We start from the raw sequence: 19,575 nt of genomic DNA on the forward strand, positions 1-19,575 counted from the left end.
AGCTTGCTTCATATCTTCTATGGTCCACTCTAAGGCTTCCTTATTTTCTTGAAGCACGGTCTCTGGACTACTTTCCTGATCACTATCCAAATCGGAGGCTATAATCACAGGGAAAGACTCGGGTGGGCCTAAAAATGTATAATTAGACTCCAACTCAGGAGGCTCTTTTAAATAAGGTGTTAAGATAGACTCAGAAGCTAGTAATGGTTCGAACCTATTTTTCCATATATCAATATCTAACATAGGAACAGAATCCAACAGAGCATTAACTTGTTCAATGTTACTATTATCGTCGAAATCCAGGCTAAAATGGGATAAACAACTCTCCAATGTATTTTCCGATACGATGTTTGGTAATGACTCCTGAACTAAGGTTCCTATCATGTTCACCTCTTCAATACATGTGTTATCTAGCTCAGAATGTAGCTTGTTTACATTAAAAATATTCAGCTCAATAGTCATATTACCAAACGAAAGATTCATGATACCATTTCGACAGTTTATGATCCCATTAGACGTAGCTAAGAATGGGCGACCTAAAATTACAGGTATTTGGTTCTCTGGGTCGGGGACAGGTTGGGTATCTAGGACCACGAAATCTACTGGATAAATAAACTTGTCGACCTCAATAAGAACATCCTCGATCACACCACGAGGGATTTTAACGGACCTATCAGCTAACTGGAGTGTTATCTGGGTAGGTTTCATCTCACCTAGTCCTAGCTTAAGGTACACATGGTATGACAGTAAGTTCACACTGGCTCCTAAGTCAAGCAACGCTTTCTCAACACGGTACTTACCTATTGTACAAGCAATGGTAGGGGACCCTGGGTCTTTATACTTAGGAGTAGTGGTATTCTGAATAATAGAACTCACATGACTAGCTATGAAGGCTTTCTTCTGGACACTGAGCTTACGCTTTCGCGTACACAAGTCCTTAAGGAACTTGGCATAAGAGGGAATCTGCCTAATTGCATCTAATAATGGAAGGTTGATATTAACCTGCTTAAAAACCTCCAATATATCATTAAAGTTGGACTCCCTCTTAGTCGGGACTAGCAGCTGGGGAAACGGGGCTCTGGGAACAAAGTGAGGCTCAACAGGACCCTCATTGGTCTCTTTGGAGACTCTATCAGTCTCCTCATTTTCTGGCTCAGCAGGGTGAACTACAGCATGTTCACTATCAGGCATGGCGACCTTGTTGTCAACTTTCTTTCCACTTCTTAGGGTTGTGACAGCATTCACATGATTGTACGATTTCTCTCCTTTGGGGTTAGGATCAGTATGACTAGGGAACCTTCCATTTTCTCTCTCACTTATAAACTTAGCTATTTGTCCTACTTGAAGTTCTAATTTGGCAAGACTCTGGGAATTATTCTTCAACTCTTGCCTAGTTTCTTGTTGAAAGCTCATGTGGTTCTTTGATAGCATGTCATGGTTACTTACTAACATAGTGATAGCTTCCTCTAAGGTAGAGATCTTTTTCTCGGAAGTGTTCTGAAACTGGGTTTGACCTGAAGAGTTCTTAAAACCAAAACCTGGGGGAGGCTGAGAATTACTAGACTGGCCTTGACTCTGGCCCTTAGACCAAGAGAAATTAGGATGGTTTCTCCAACCAGGGTTGTAGGTTTCTGAGTATGGGTCAAACTTCTGACGGTTCTCAAACCTAGAGTTGTTATTGACAGCATGGGCTTGTTCTTCACTAACTTGACCTTCCCAAAATGAATTATCGGGCTCTATTCCACAACTAGAGACTTGAGAGGCTCTATTAGGTTCAACAAGGGACCTATTTTTAGACTGACCCATTTCTAAAGCTTCTAACCTTCTGGACAAAGCAGCAAACTTAGCATCTGACGCAAAACTCGTATCTATCATATTGGTGCTACTTCTATTGACCAAGAGTCTTTTAGGGGGTTCAACACAAGATTCCCACTGTTGGGATTTTTCAGCGATAGCTCCTAAGAAGGTAAAAGCATCATCAGCATTTTTACTAGTGAACTCACCAGCGCACATAAACTCAACCATGGCTTTGGTCGAATAGTCTAAACCATCATAAATAATCTGTACGAGTTTCATATTATCAAATCCATGGTGAGGACACTGAGATAGGAGATCATTGAATCGCTCTAAAAACCTATAAAGAGACTCTCCCTCTTGTTGCACACTAGCACTAATTTTCTGCCTAACAGCTGCAGTTTTATGCTTAGGGTAGAACTTCATATAGAAGGCAGCGATAAGTTCCTGCCATGTTTCTATGGATTCAGACGGTAAGTTGTTCAGCCAGGTCTTGGCTTTGTCTCTCAAAGAAAAGGGAAACATCTTAAGTTTCAAGACTTCATCGGTAAGGTCCTTTATCCTAATTGTCCCACAGATTTCCTCAAAGTCCCTAATATGAAAATAAGGGTTCTCATCATCTTTTCCTAAGAATATAGGGATCATTTGAAGAATACTAGGTTTTATCTCGAAATTAGCCGTAGTGGCTGGCAATTTAATGCATGAAGCTCGGTTGGTCCTAGTTGGGAACATGTAATATTTCAAGGTTGCCATCGCTGGCACAACAGAAGTACTGGGGGTACTATCCTCACAAAGAGACAGATTCTCAAAACAGAAGTTTCCAAAAACAGGGCTCTCAAAAGAAGAATCTTCGAGCTAGGTTTTTCGCTAATCAATCGACCTAGAGTATCTCTTTTCCAAGCCCTAACAAAATCGGGCATACACTATAAAGAATTCAAAAAGAAATAAAAATCCTAACAGGAAGGTTCTAGCAAACACACAGCAGGATGACTCGACTCTACCACAGCAAACCTAAAGATTTCTAGCAAACAACAAGCATGATGGCTCCACTTAGATTGTTTCTAGATCAGCTTCTAATCCTTCGAAAGGGAATTCATTACAATTTGAGCACACCCCTCTGGAATCAATCCGATCCAATGTAAGTTGAATCGAGGCGAGGGAAGCTCAATGGAGCTTTGATACCCAAAACCTCACCGATCCAATGCGGCGCAGTCAGGCATTCAACTCACATAAACCGTCAAGAACTTTGAGGTGTGCCTAAAAGAGTAACCAAAATTTTTCGAATGATTGTCCTGTTAAGCTCGATACCCTATAGGTCTCTTTCTAGTCCAAATTTTAGGCTTAGGTTCGCTTTAGGTTTCGTTTTCCTAAGGCGGGCAAGAATGGAGCGGTGATGAAATCCGAACCCTTATCTTGTTTAGGCCAGGCCTTGCCCTTTACTAGGAATTTAAAAACAGTCCATATTCAAGTCCTCAGCATATATTCACCTTAAGGAGTCCAGTAACCCGCTTGCAGGAGATTCGCGGGTGTTTAGAATTTTACCTCCCGTACCAGACGGGCGAAGAACCGCTGAAGTCGACTCGGGCCACGACTCCTATGTCGTGTGCGAACCCGAGGGGCCGAGACGATATCGTAATCGTCGTCCTTCCCTGCACACAGTTTGTATTTAAGGGTACCCTTCCGTAGGGTTTAAAAATAAAAATAAAAATGTCCCAAAATTAATGTCCAAAGTCCATAAAAAAAAATACAAAAGAAAATAAAGTCTAAAAAAAAAAAATTACAAAAATAAAAATGTCTCTCTTTTTTTTTCTCTCTTTTTAACAAAATAAAGAAAATCTTCTTCTTTTCGCTTCTTTAGCTTTGGTTTTCACTCCCAAACTTTAAGTAAATCACCACAAGCTTTGGCAAATTTATCTATCGCTCCAACTTCAAAAATCTGCAAGGAAACAAAAAAAAACCAAAAACGTAAAGAAGAACAAGAATAATAATAAAAAAAAATAAATCTAAAAAAATGCTACCTAAACACAAGTCCGCGTCGGCGGCGCCAAAAATTTGATGGTTTTTCAAATAGTGATTGTAGTTGAAGTGGTAAAACGGATTCGTATCAGACTTGTGAAGAAAACAGTTTTTAGATTTAAATTTAAACAGGCAAATAAAAAGAGTTGTTCAAAGTTATAGAGAAAAACACCAAGACTAGGATTCCACCAATGACCATTTTAATAGTAAACTCTAAATAGTTCTTATGCAATTTTATCTTTAAAATCAATTCTAATATTTGCCTCAAATAAGTTTTTGAAGTAATAATTGTAATTAAAAAGTATAAAACATCAAAAGTTACTAAAACCCAACATGCTTCATCAAGTCAATTCACAATTACTCAATAAAAACTATTAATTCAATTTTAATTCATGCAAATAATCAAATAATAATATTGCAAATAAATGTAAAAATTAGAATTATACCAATAAATTTTGTGCCAATGGCTTCCTCCATCGTCTCGGCTAATGGGTTTAGCTCCTCATCCCAAAAACACACTCACAAGATAAATTCATGGCTAAAATAGGTGTTTTTATTGATGATTATATGATGAAATAGGAATTAGCAACACTGTAGAAGTGTTACAGTGTCACTGTTACAAATGGTGTAAGTGCTGAGAAGAAACGATAGAACTAAAGTGCTGTAAATAGCGACACAAGGTGTAAGCTGCTGGAAAGAACGATACAAGCCGTGTGCTGTAAACAGCGACAGCGTGTTCTGGTTTTAAGACTGATGAAGAACGACTGCCTTAGCAGGTCTGTTCTTCCACTTCTTCTTCCTCCTTGAACAGCAGCAGCAGCAACAATCAATGGTATCTTCCTCGTTTCGGCTCTGAACTCTCTCCTATTTGTCTCTAAACTTTTCTAATCTTTCTTTGATGTAAACCAACACTTATATAGCCCAACAGATCCATAAATCTCGACTAAATCCGAGAGTATTTCTCTTTTTTTTCTTCTCGAGCAGTTGAGAGAATAATCTCTTTTCTGTTGCTTTGTACGCGTCCTATGGCCAGTTATTACGCTCCAAAATTCTCTTAAGACTTGAACAAGACTAGGTACATCTTTATCCAGCGTAAAACTCTCCCAAAATTCTTCACAAAATCTTTGAAAATAAACCGAAAGAGTACGTATCCTGTTGAACTTTGATTCACTTCTCCCGGCCATTCTAGCCCAATTAAGCCCATGAAATCATCCATACTAGAATTGTATATCCATATCACGTCCAGCCCATGAGAATCAGTGATTGAATCTCATTAAAACTCGTCCGAAAATCCAACCCTAAATCTGTCTGGTGAAAGAAAATTTTCCCGCCAAAATTTTCTTTTGAATTTGAGAAGTTGACCTCCCCTTATCTGTGGCTGGTCTCCCTTTAGCAGATGCCTGGAAATGGGTCACCCCTTAGTAATTAGGTTACCCCTTATCCAAAATCAAGGGTCCGTATAGCAAGTGTCCTCTGGGGCATTTTTCGCACTTTTTTCGGGGTTCCTCCGGGGTATTTCTGGGGTACTTCCGGTACACTTCTGGGGCGCTTCCGGTACTCTATCAACGGAGGTCCAAACGCCGCATTTTCATCCAATTTCGCCACAAAACTTTATTCTTCTAAAAACACCTACAAATAAATAAAATATCCAAATAAGTACAATATCGAGCACTAACAATATATATAATTGAGATAAATTAGACACATAAATGCGTCTATCATACAACAACATCACACCAAACAACATCTCCAACTGGGGTGACATGGTTACTGCTTTCTACAAAAAAAACTTCTTTGTGTCTGAGAAGGTTACCTTCTCGGATCTAGGAAGGATGTTCCAACGGGATAACAAACACCCAAATGATTTTGTCAAGAGATTCAGGGTGCAAGCGCTAGACTGTCACGATCCAAATGTGACCGAACAACAATTGGTAAATTCCTGCATCAATGGTATGGCTTCCATCTATCGCGCCTTACTGGAGAACCGGCGGTTCCAGACGTTCTCCGAACTCCATGAGGCTGCCAAACGATCGGCCACGACGGCACCAACGTTATTAGAAAGAACCATGCCAATTAGAGGCGAGGACGTACGCGAAACTCAAGGAAGTAGACGTCTCGTCAACAAGCGATACAGCACTGGTTCCTCCTTTGTGAGCGAAGTGGACGAAGGAGGGAAAATGAAGGCCCCATTGGAAGATCAACAGCCTAAGCGCGCGACACCAGCACAACGGGTGGCTCCGCCATGAAGGGTCGCCGCTAAGACTCCTATGCGTCTTCATGAAGATGGAGGAAACGTCCTGGATTTCCCGTTCCCGATCGAGGAAGTGATCGAACTCTTAGAGGCATGGATCCAGGACGATGTCATTAGATTACCATCCCCCAGACACCCACCGACCGAGGCAGATATGGAACACCCCAAATACTGCCGCTATCACCGGTTTGTTCACCACCAGACCAGCGACTGCAACAGACTAAAACATATCTTCAAGGAGAAGGTAGAGGCAGGGGAACTTCAGCTGGGAAATGAGGGAGTACATAGAGATCCACTTCCAGTCAGAAATTGCGGCATCTCTGGGGACTCCGTGCACGAAACTGTACAATCCATGATGCAGCATGTGTGCGAAATTCTCTACCTTTCTAAGATGCAGCGTCAAGACATCTTCACGGCCCTCAATCGTGTTGTGTCGGGCAAACGACTTTTTCCGGTTACGAAAACTACGCCAGAAGCCCCGGCTCTTTTAGGGGACAGCGCTGAAAAACACAACTGGGGACTTCTAACCACGACCTACCTAAGGGGGACTGAGCTCGACAACACATTGATCGATGCAGCCTCTGACTTTAATATCATTACCATCAAGACTCTGAGAGCTGCAGGAATTTTGAAGCAAGAGGCTACCCACTCCCCAACCACGGTCAAGAATTCGTAAGGAGAAGCAATGAACGCGTACGGCTACATTAACCTCGAAATCAAGGTAGGAGACGTTATAACGCATAACAAATTCCACATTATCAAAGAACTAGGTTATGACATGATCCTGGGGCGCTCGTGGGTATTTGACAACGAAGAAAAACTGGGAGCATCCCCTCTGCCAGTGTCGACACCTGAAAGAGTTTACAACAAGCCATCCAACCTGCTGCCGTATCAATAACTTACCATTGGAACTCGATCACCCGGAGAAAGCCCGCTGGCGCTCGCTCATAGATTCTAAACACAAGTAAGCCTGGTCGAACAACCTTCTATACAACCAGTCACTTCTTCTCTTAGCCCGTCATGGGGACTTGGTCTGATTATCAGTACGGAAATTGTTAAGAGATGCGAGTGGGACGCTGGGCCTTTCAAGCGCTTCACCAAGGATTTGGAAGCCGTAATCGAAGATGACGAGACCGAGAGTCAAGTGGTTACACGAAGCCCAAAGTTTCAAATTGGAGACATGGTAGTCAAGGCAACCTCATTTCAAGCCGGAAACATAACGGTGAAGATAGCTGTTCGGACTTATTCACCCGAAGAAAAGGAAGACGAGCCACATATGGTGGCAGATGTTCTTTTGGGAGGTTACTGCAAACTCATCAACACTGACAAGTTGGAAGGCATAACAGTTCACTCGCGATGTCTCAAGACCTTCAATACCTAAAGCACGGTGCTCCTTCCTCCTCCAGCGTTCTCCCTTTAGTATTTTCTTCATCGATTTCCTTTTCCACTTAATATTTGTACCACCTCCAAGATGAATCCGTCGTTTACATTCTTAATTAGGTTTCCGATTTCTATTTGAAGCATACTTTTTCTTTCAAATGATTTTTCTGGATCAAAAAAACAAAAACAAATAAATCCCGAAACATCGTGAAACCATTACCCATCAAATCACGATCAGAAAAGCCGAAACCCTGCAAAGGATGCCTTACTCGAAACTTTGAAGGGAAGAATATACAAGGAATCATCAGACGACAGGAAATGTATGGAATATCAAACAACCTATTTTGGTAAAGGTTTTGGATCCTTTCGAAAAAGAGATTGTATTCAAATGAGCTAAATAAGCGGGATGTTATTTAGCGAAACCTTAATTTCGTCATGAATACAAATAAGATAAAAATGAGTCTGTGAAACATCAAAGCGGCTACACGCCTAAGAGAAACGTCAAAAAGGGAAACTGGTCATCGAAAGCAGACGCCCGGATCGCCAACGCCTCTGTCAGAGCCCTTTCAAGCACATTCCCCAACAATCTTTCGGACAAGAAACGTTCCATTCAGAAGCCGCCTCCGTAACAGCAACTCCAACATCCCACCCGGAAACCGCCTCAACAGCAAAAGTTTCCGCCTCCTGTCCAACGCCCACTTCGACAACCGTCTCAACAAATGCCACCAAAGCTTCCTCAACGTCCTTGACAGCAGTTTCAGCGTCTACTCCAAAAGCTGCTTCAGTTTCGTCAACCACAACGGCGTCTTCTTCGGAAGCTTTCTCAGCAGTCTTTCGAGGATGTACCGGTTCATCCGCACCAGAATCAAGGATTATGACACCATCTCGGGTAGGGAAATTAAGATGGCTCTCCCCTAGAAGTTTCACAGACTCAGTCTTCCGCCGTTTCAACCGAGAGGCGAGTCGTTCAGCCCTAGCACTGGGTTGTGAAGAAGTTTCGTTTCCCTGAGGTATCTCAACGCGCTGGGATACTTCACCATCTCCCCGCTTTTCCTCCATGTCCACCAGAGTCATGAAATCCTGAGCATGCATCCGCGCTCCACATAAATAGGCGGAAGTCATGTCCTGAATAATTTCGCCAGCTTCATGAAACAGAGAACTAATTCTGTCCAATGCCTCCTCATGAGAAGAAGACCAGTTTTCGTCGATCCCAAAGATTCTCCCCGAAGAGTCAGAGGTACAGTTGTCAAAGGAAGATCCCATTATGTATACAAAATTAAAAGGTGGGGTAAGTTTTCTCCCTATCTGCACCAGTAATCTACACGAACAAGAAAACAGAGTGAGGAACCAGGAGAAAGCACGAGACGATACCTGTAAAGAGTATAGACGTGATTTCAAGACGATCTGTATGAACGAAGGATTCAAGATCGCCTCTTATATTCAGCAGAGCGATGCAATCCGAAAAAGAAAGATTTCTACTAGTCATGAATTAAGGCGTGATATCGGCTGGAAAAGATATTTGTCAATGCGTGTCAATTATGGCTTGATAAAAACAAAACGTAAAAATACGTGTTTGGAACACGCTGGCCTGCGTTATCGCTTCTGCTCTACTGCTAGCCCCCGAACTTGGAAGCGAAACCGGCAGTATAACATGAGGAGGAGAGATAACACCTTTCATATGGATGTGATACTTTGGGATATGGATAAGGAAAGGATTTCCTATCCGAGCCACACATGAAAAAAGGCAATCGGACCTGCAAGTGACGCCAACAGTCTGCGCCACGCAAAGCCAATAGCACGCGCCACGCCAAGCCAGCACCGTGCCAAGTCAGCGCTCATCCCAAGCCGATCCAACGCTAACGGCTCCATTCCAAGCCAACCAACGCCAGCGGCTCCGTTTTAAGCCACACCATGCCAACGGCTTGCAAATCCAAGCCGGAAATGCCAACAACTCCGCGTTTCCCAGCCTAGCCAAGCTGACGCCAACTGTTTGCATCCCGGACAGAAACCACCACTACCACTCCCCGGCCTAGCTAGCAGCACCACAAGAAGAATCTACACAAAGCCACCAGTGCAGGTATCACGAATTCTCCTTACCTCCCGAAAAAGGTTAGACGTATTTTCCTGACCATCTCTTCATGACTTTCCCGTTTTGATTTTGTCCTTGTCTGTCACCATCTTATGCTTACCTCGCAACAAAGCCCACGTTCCGAGCTAAGCAGGGGACTTAATATTGATGGTGGTTTTTAGCTTAGGGTTAAAATCGTAAAACCTTAGTCAAACAGCGACGTCACACTTGAGTAATAATGTCGCCACTAGCACATTTATTGAACCGTCCAACATGTCTGCGTAAAATTACCGGGGTACCTTTTTTTTTACGTGTATGCCATGCTCCACGGCAGAGCCCTCGGTACTGACTGGCATCATCTCTACACATGCCAGCCACGCATGCTAGCAAAACGTGCCAATGGCATGCTATGCCAGCCACATCTCTGCGCCAAGGCATGCCAACCATGCCAGCCGCACCACGATGCCAATGACATACCATGCCTGCCAATGGCGTACCATGCCAGACACATCTCCGCGCCAATGCATGCCAACCATGCCAGCCGCACCACAGTGCCAATGGCGTACCATGCCAGACACATCTCCGCGCCAAGGCATGCCAACCATGCCAGCCACACCACAGTGCCAATGGCGTACCATGCCTGCAAGATTGCCCAATTTCCATCTAGTCTTATGCAATAGGTACTCCAACTGTAAGAAGGTACTCCTATGAGGATAACCACATCTACGCGCTAAGGCATGCCAACCATGCCAGCCACATCTCCGCGTCAAGGCATGCAAACCATGCCAGCCGCGCCACAGCGAAAATGGCATGCCATGCCATCCAGATCTCAGCCCAAGGCATGCCAACCATGCCAGCCGCACCACGGTGCCAATGGAATACCATGCCAGCTACATCTCCGCGCCAAGGCATGCCAGCCATGACATCCGCACCACGGTTCCAATGGCATACCACGCCAGCCACATCTCCGCGCCAAGGCATGCCAACCATGCCAGCCGCACCACGTCGCCAATGGCATACCATGCCAGCCACATCTCCGCGCCGAGGCATGCCAACCATGCCAGCCACACCACAGTGCCAATGGAATGCCATGCCAGCCACATCTCCGCGCCAAGGCATGCCAACCATGCCAGCCGCACCACTGTGCCAATGCCATGCGGCCCTACCACCATGCCGCTGGCTGACAAGCAGAAGGTTGCAATAATCAACGACTACCCTTCTATCTGAGATGCAGATCTCAGCCGTACAAGTTCGCCACCTAACGCATGGCAACTTCCGACCCAAGGCCAAACATCACGGTTTATGCCAAAACCCTAATTTGGCCGCGCCTAAAACATGCCAAAGCCATGTGGGCCTACCACCATGTTGTTGGTTGCCAAATGAAGGGTTGCAAGGCTACCCTTTCATCTGAGATGCAAATCTTAGCCGTAAAAGTTCGCCACCTAACGCATGGCAACTTCCGGCCCAAGGCCAAACATCACGGTTTATGCCAAAACCCTAATTTTGGCCGCGCCTAAAACATGCCAAAGCCATGCGGCCCTACCACCATGTCGCTGGCTGCCAAACGAAGGGTTGCAATATCAACGACTACCCTTCCATCTGAGATGCAGATCTCAGCCGTACAAGTTCTCCACCTAACGCATGGAAACTTCTGGCCCAAGCCCAGACATCACGGTTTATGCCAAAACCCTAATTTTGGCCGCGCCTAAAACATGCCAAAGCCATGCGACACTACCACCATGCCGCTGGCTGCCAAACGAAGGGTTGCAACATTCAACGGTTACCCTTCCAACTGAGATGAAGACCTCAGCTGTCCAAGTTCGCCACCTAACCCATGGCAACTTCCGACCCAAGGACAAATGTCACGGTTTATGCCAAAACCCTAATTTTGGCCGCGCCTAAAACATGCCAAAGCCATGCGGCCCTACCACTATGCCTCCGGCTGCCAAACGAAGGGTTGCAACAATCAACGGCCGCCTTTGTTTCTGAGATGAAAATCTCAACCGTAAAAACTTGCCATCAAACGCATGGCCACTTTTGGCCCAATGACAAGCACTAATTTTGGCCGCAACTAAACTATGCCAAAACCCTAGTTTTGGCTGCGCCTAAACAACGCCAAAATCCTAGCTCGACCGCGCCTAAACCATGCCACTGGATGAAAACGAAGAGTTGCAACAATCAATGACCACCCTTCCTCCTGAGATACAAATCTCAGCCATACAAACTTGTCACCAAACGATTTATCGCAATCTCTTGGCAACGACGCCAAAACCCGAATTTGGCCGTGCCAAGGGCATGCAAGCGCTGCAACCATGCCGTTGGTTGCCAAACGAAGGGTTGCAACAATCAACGGCTACCCTTCCATCTGAGATGCAGATATCATCCGTCAAAGTTCGCCACCTAACGCGTGGCAACATCCGGCCCAAGGCCAAACGTCACGATTTATGCCAAAACCCTAATTTTGGCCGCGCCTAAAACATGCCAAATCCATGCGGCCCTACCACCATGCCTCAGACTGCCAAACGAAGGGTTGCGATAATCAACGACCGCCCTTCCTCCTGAGATGCAAATCTCATCCGTACAAGCTTGCCATCAAACGCATGGCTACTTTTGGCCCAACGCCAAGCACTAATTTTGGCCGCACCTAAACTATGCAAAACCCTAGTTTTGGCCGCGCCTAAACAACGCCAAAATCCTAGCTCGGCCGCGCCTAAACCATGCCACTAGCTGAAAACGAAGGGTTGCAACAATCAACGGCCACCTTTCCTCCTGAGATATGAATCTCAGCCGTACAAACTTGGGCCACGACGCCAATTCTTTGCCACGACGCCAAAACCCTAATTTGGCCGTGCCAAGAGCATGCAAGCGCTGCAACCACGCCGCTGGTTGCCAAACGAAGAGTTTCAACAAACTACGGCTACCCTTCCTCCTGAGATGCGGATCTCATCCGTACAAACCTGCCACCAAACGACTCATGGAAATGTCTTGGATGCGATACTAACTCTTGGTCACGGCACCAACTTGGTTGCGATGCTAACTCTCTGGTCACGGCACCAATCTGGCTACGATGCCCATTCTTTGGTCACGACACCAACTTGGCTACAAACGCCAAATCCTTTGGCCACGTCACACATAGCAACACTCTACACGTTTTTCACGAAAACACTCGAGACATCAAAACATGTCATAAACTGGGGGATGCTAATCAGGGTATTGGTCTGGTGGTTTACAACGTGCGGCGTACACTACGCCCGTTACAGGAAAGTGTCATAAGGGTGTGGCGGTTAGTAAATACAAGAAGTAATGGTGAAATGTTTCCTTTATTATGGAAACATCAACTCCAGGCGTTACACGTTACCATTTTCTTCCATTTACTCAACTGTTTCCATTTCTTACGAGACCAGGGTACGTTTCGTTGCGACTTGTATAAATAGGTCTCACCTATTTCCACCAAAGACAAGTTTTGGTCAGGAGAATACAACACTCAGAAATCACTTGTTAGCTTTCGCATCTGTTAGCTTTCCACTTTCTGATACAAGTCGTCAAACAACTACTCTTCCCGAATCAACTATTCTGGTCTCAACACTCTCTTTGCTTTCCTCCCTAGACCAACCCTTCTCCTTCACTTTATTACCGAAGCAAGTCTGGAATGGCCATTTCTTGGTTTAGGCAGGATTTGTAAAGATTGATATCTCGAATCAAAGTACTCCATTGCAGTACATTGTTTAGGGTTTAGACTCGTTTCTCACATACACACTCTAAATTACCAAAATCAGCAGAAACTGTTTTCACCCTCAAACACTTACATATCGGAGATTGAATCTCGAGAAAATCTTAGAGAAGATATTACTCAATATGATAGAACAAAGTAAGATCATAACACGCAACTAAAGAGAAAATAGTTGGGTCTGGCTTCAGAATCCCAATGAAGTCTTTAAGTCGTTAACTTATAATGGTTTTAGAAAAACCTAGGTTAAAGGAGAATCGACTCTAGTTGCAACTAGTATCAAACATGAGGTGTGGGGATTAGGTTTCCCAGTTGCTTCAGTTCTCCCTTATATAGTCTTTATATCAGGGTTTGCAATCAATATTACATTGGTAACAAAGCATTCAATATTCACCGTTAGATGAAAACCTGATTAGATTCAAGCTAATATCTTTCAACCGTTAGATTGAACTTAGCTTGTTACATACAAATGAAATGTAGGTAACCGTATCTAACCGTGTACACTTAGTTGGCTCAACAATAGTTAACCGAAGTTAGCCATATGAACACTTTCATATCAACCTTGTTCATCTTAATCACAACTAGTTCAAATGACTCAAATGAAACTAGTTATAGAGCTGTTCAATTGTTTATGTTCTCATAGAAGTATAAAAGACACAATCGAAGCAAAATCGATTTTGTTTCACTCGAATCAATTCATGAACATTATAGCCACGGTTTGCAAAGATTGCATTCTTTATTATATAAATGTATTTGTTCATGAATAAACCGATTTTAGAACTTAACCCACTCAAGTATGCAAACGGGTACGCATATTTAGAGTTCCGGACTTGGTATGTCCGCCAGTATGCGAACGGGTACGCATACTGTCGTTCACGACCAACATCAGTTGAATTAGTATGCAAACGGGTATGCATACTAAATTCCCGGACTTGAACTGTTAAACCAGTACGCATACGGTGCTATATCCAATCAATGGTTAATCATTTTAAACTTCATTTTAATCATTGAAACATTCTTAGAAGACGGGAATAATTGTCTCACACAAACTATTTGCTTCAAAGCAATTTTCAAGTGATTAATAGATCAATACGAAACATTATGAGTTTACATTAAATGACTGTCTCACACAAATCATGTAAGATGTTACCAGGCAATTTTCACATGATCATATTTTGACTTTCTTCAAGAACAAAGATGAACTTGGTTAAAGTGAAAGCTTACCATCACATATTTCGAGAAATATGTAAGCGAGTTAAACTCAGCTCAAAATGTCAAATGTTTATAAAGTAAAGTCTATATAGCTATACGACTTTTGTCTCAATAGGATACATAATAGAAATAGACTTTTAAGTGATAGATGAGTTCAAGTCTCCACATACCTTTTGTTGATAAAGTTGCACAAGCTCTCCTTAGTAGTTCTTCGTCTTCAATCGATGAACGTCGTGAAGTCTAAAGCTCAATTACACATTCTATCCTAATCCGAGACATAGCTACAAGTAGACTAGAAATCAAGACTTATAATTTTGACAACTAAACCTGACAAACAGACTTGAGATAGCAACGCTTGCGAGTTCGACCGAGCAATTCTCTAACAATTACCAGTAGGTTTCAAACTCCTTCAACTACATAATAAAGATGGCTTCCGTGTTTGTGATACTCAGTGTTCTTACTTTTCTGTATCCGACGGAAGAAGGACCTACTTTACAAGTATCCATTTCCTTGTTGGCAACGATATACTTCATATCTGACCGACTATAAAGCCGATGGAATGCGAGCTTTCTTAAATGGGTACTTACTAACTCTTGCTTAATTTGGAGAGTAACTATTCACTGTAAATTTTGCATTTTGTTATTGCTTTGTTATGTATGTGGAGAATGATGTTGGTGTTTTTTTTTTTGGTTCAGAGCTGGGGCATTTGCTGTTTCATGGCTGGTGGGGTCCTTTTTAATGATATATGTGATTCCTCTTTTGTAGCCTAAGGAGTTTGGAAAATGACTATCGTATGTGCTTCTATGGGTTTCTTCTGCTTACCTAATATAATAACTTTTATTTTTCCAGTCGTCAACCTAAAATTTTTAAGTTGGTGAAATGAAAACGGATTAGTTTTATGTTCTACAGGCAAGTGCAGAGTTGGCTTTCTGAAATGAGAAAGAGGGGAGAAATATTATTAGGGAAAGTAAGCATGGTTATTAGAAGTTTAATGGTAGTGGCAGTTGTTAAATATATATTAAGAACACCTAAAACAGTTCATAATCTTTTAAGCATTCCATACTTTGTAGATGTCTTGCGGATAACTTGGTGATTGTAGAATTGTTGTCAACAAATCATGTTGAAGATAGAGCCTTACGTTACAATTTTAATAGTAAAATATCAAAATTATCAAGTTGGAACAGAAATTTATGGACACAATAAGTCATATGTCGTTGTTGGTTAGGAGTTTGAACATGAAAGATGCTCTGTAATATTATGGCCATAACCAGTATAGTTCAGACTTTAGAGACTACAGGTTCTAGGAAACGCATTACATATACTTCTTATTTTTGATAATTAACGCATTACACATACTTCTTATTTTTGATAATTAATGCATTACATATATAAGTAGATTCAGACAGAAGACCTTACAATCGTCTTTTGTTGCTTTGCTTATTTTACATTCTAGTACGTAAAATTATGTGCACTACATACCATTTATTTTTTATACAATGTACACCATGCCAACTTCAAGGGTAGAAACAGACGGAAGTCTAAGCACCACATCTGGTCCCCTGCAATTCTTACTCAATAAATTGTAACCTACATCAATAGTTGATATCTTAAAGATGTATGATCCTTGTTTCACTTTCAAGTATGAGTAACCACGTATGAATGCAGAACCAGCTTGCTGTGCTGCCAATAAATCTTCTAATTTTTCCCTCAGTGGCACATCAGTTTCAAATGTTTCATCTCTTTCAGATTCATTGTCAATTGCAAACCTTACTCTTCTCTGAAGACCAGTTTGCTCCATCTCAATAACATCTGTCATACTCTCTATTATTTCAAATCCAATAGAAACACTAGCTGTCTCCACAGTTTCCTACATTTCGTAACCGGGTGGGCCAAACAAAATAAACTTCATCGGTGGTCGCATAAAATAAATTGGGTACCCCTTTGAGAAAGTTGTATACAATAAATTGGAAACCCCTTTAAAATTTTGGGTACCCCTTTGATAAAGTTGTATAAAATAAACTGGAAACCCACCCCCTTTAATAATGTCGTATAAAATAAATTGGTTACACTTGTCTGTTGGTCGTATGAATTAAAATGGGTAAATGACAATAACAGTCATATAAATTAAAATGTGTAACGGAGTTGGTTGATACTCAAAACACCAAAAATTCCAATACATCAGTCATAATATATCAATGAACTAAAATTAATTACCTCTCCCAGAAGGGGTTCATAGTATGGCAATTCATACAGAAAAGAATACAAGTACCTTCATGCACATCTTAATCCTGACACTTCAGGAACCTCATGCTACCCAGCTGAGAGTGAACATTAATTGTCATATCATGTCAATATTATGAGTTCATCCGGGAACATAGCATAGGATAGATACTCAGCAGGATCCGACATTAGTGAATAATGCAGCTAGGAGCTTATTATGCAGCAGCCCCGGCATTAGTGAATAATGCAGCTAGGAGTTTAAATATTCACCAGGCTTTATACTCGCAAATAATTCATCTAGGAGCTTGAGTTTCAATACGATATGAAGAGAGGCATAGGCACTCATCAGATTTCAATATATTCTTCAAATTCCTTGCGGAATACAGACATATCAACGTCTACTACTTCTAATGCCGGGTCAGGTAGACAGACTTTTACAGTTTTTTCCCTAAACTAAAAACCACCATCAGCATTAAGTCCCTTGCTTAGCACGTAACAGTAACATTGTTGCGGGGTAAGCACTAGATGGTGACAGACGAAAAATAAAATTAATAAGTTGAAGTAGATAGATGTTACCAGAGAGATATCAGTTGGTCTGAACTTCCTTGGCAGTCGTACTAGTGAAGCATCTATCTATCAAGGGATACTAACAAATTACCGCTCTTGCTCATCGAACATCAATGGTAGCAAAAAAAAAGAAAAGTCCGGTCAAGACCTTGGAGCTCAACCGGTTTCCATAATCCTGTACGTGCAAGGGAGAGGAAGAAGCTCTTTCCGGATTTAGAAATTCGTCGGGTATAAAAGGGAGCTTTTTCTCTTTCCTTTTTTTCACGAACAACGGGACCAACCCATCATCGTGTACGCCAACCAGCATCAAGGTAAGTTCACCTCTCCTTCGTGTTTTTTTTCAAGGTATAAACCCTAGTTGTATCGTAGGTGTGAGTGTAATATCCACGAGTAGTTGATCAAACTTGAACATTTAGCTCGGTGTGAATGACTTTCTTTGTTAACAGCGGTAAAGCGAGCATCAACGGCAAAAAAGCAGTCTCTAATAGTTATGATCAGCAGCAAGGCGAGCAAGGAGAACTTAAGGTAGGTGTTTTTTTTCTTCTATTTTGCACATGTAACCACCCAACAGTAACTAGGAGCGTAAAATTTTTTTTTGGATAAGATGTCACCTGGAGATATTTCTGTTGTTAAGCAATGAGGCATTAATGATTCCAAAGACATGCCAAATATATATGATGACTTCTTCGAAGTGTCTTATACCACTGTTAGGACTCATCCTAATCACATGACGATTCTTCTTCCTGGACCAGAGGGTGTAGAAGTTGTACCATCGATCTCCCCGGAACATGTAATAAGGTTCCATCTCCAGAAGAATGAATATCCAGCCTCTCCGGTGGATATCAAAATTTTCCAAACATCATTGCGCTCATGGGATGGATGGATGAGATATATGCTCGGCAATGATCATGTCAGGAATAATCTGGGAGAGTGTGGCTGCGTTGTTGACCCTTCCGACTGCAGGAGGCCTTAACTTTAAGTTTTTTGGTGGGCGTATGGGTGGTATCTTTTGGTACCAAAACCGAGTCGGGTATTGAATGACGTTCCAAGTGTTGCCGTGTTATCGTTGCTCATGTGATTTGTTTAATATTTGAGAAAAAGAGTCAGGTAAAACCTAGACAAGATGGAGGAAGTCCCTAGGAGAAATAAGTTCGGTCAGAGAGGATTGCAGGTGGCACCCGAGAAGCTACAGTGATCTTCAATTCTTCAGATGTTCGGGTATGTACATGTTTTGCTTTGTTTGATTGGCTGAATTATCTGGGGAAATTTGAACTAATCTTGCTCAACTTCTTCCGTAATTTTAGTGCTCTGGAAATATGAAGGCCTTTGTAGGACTCGCGCTAGATGTAGATAGCCGAGATGACGATGCGATCAAGACACCTCCCGAAGAAAAGGAGAAATCTGGTGATACAGAGTCGCTTCCATATGACGACGGTGAAAACCGAACTGATTCAGGATCCAATGACAACTAAGGCATCATTCATTATTTGGGATGATGTTGCAGGAAGGACCGAGAGATAGTACAGGGATGGAGGCGACTAACGATGTTGAGGATGTGACTGCGCCTTCCAGAGAAGATGAAGGTATCATTATCATGACCATGGACGTGAATATTCCCAATGGTGGATTGCCACGACCAAAAAATCCAGTCTCTGTGTTATATTAGCAAAGAGCATGGAGGAATCTCTATCTTCAGTGGATGAGATGTGTGGTATGCCCAGGCAAAGCGAAGTAGTTGAGAAGCTGACTCAGGAACTGGAGTTGAAGGAAGGTGTTCTTCAAGAGATATGAGAGTGTTCTCTGAGAAGGATGAGATTCTACTAGATGATTTCTCTTGAATGCATGTATTTTCTACTTAGAACATTTTATACTTAGGTGTTGTGAAAGACAAGAGATGTTCTTTAGTGGTTTGATTTTCTGGTTTTTGAATAAGTAGGTAATTGCCTTGCAAAGATTTTGAGTTTATAGAGATCTTGCTTTGAAATAGTTTGTAAGCATGAAATATTAAAAGGGGCCAACCTTCATTCACATTGCCTATTCACATTTGGATCGATAGACGGATCAAGTCCTCAAGTCCTAATGGGATAAATAATAGCTGACTGTAAAGAGGGTTTTCAACAAGACTTACTTATGTGTGGAACTTTCAAATGTATGAACTTGCATGCTCTCCAGGAAGTTGCTTCATATATGCCAAGGTAGGGGATAAGATACACACGGAGAAGCTGATGAGGGAGCCGGTAGTTTCCTTGATGTTTACTGAGGCATATAAAACTCATTGGCCTTCCTTGGTCTCCTCAAAATGGAAAGATAGGCTTCATAAATATGATCAATCATCCTGGT

General features: G+C 42.4%; 1 pseudogene; it reads left to right on the top strand.

Annotated features, from left to right (window-relative positions):
• LOC113324420 overlaps positions 1–15,279 on the top strand; it is a 28,608-nt pseudogene extending 13,329 nt beyond the window's left edge.
• Positions 15,280–19,575: the final 4,296 nt, after the last annotated feature.

Source organism: Papaver somniferum, chromosome 11 (genome assembly GCF_003573695.1).
Source record: "Papaver somniferum cultivar HN1 chromosome 11, ASM357369v1, whole genome shotgun sequence".
Taxonomy (NCBI): Eukaryota; Viridiplantae; Streptophyta; class Magnoliopsida; order Ranunculales; family Papaveraceae; genus Papaver; species Papaver somniferum.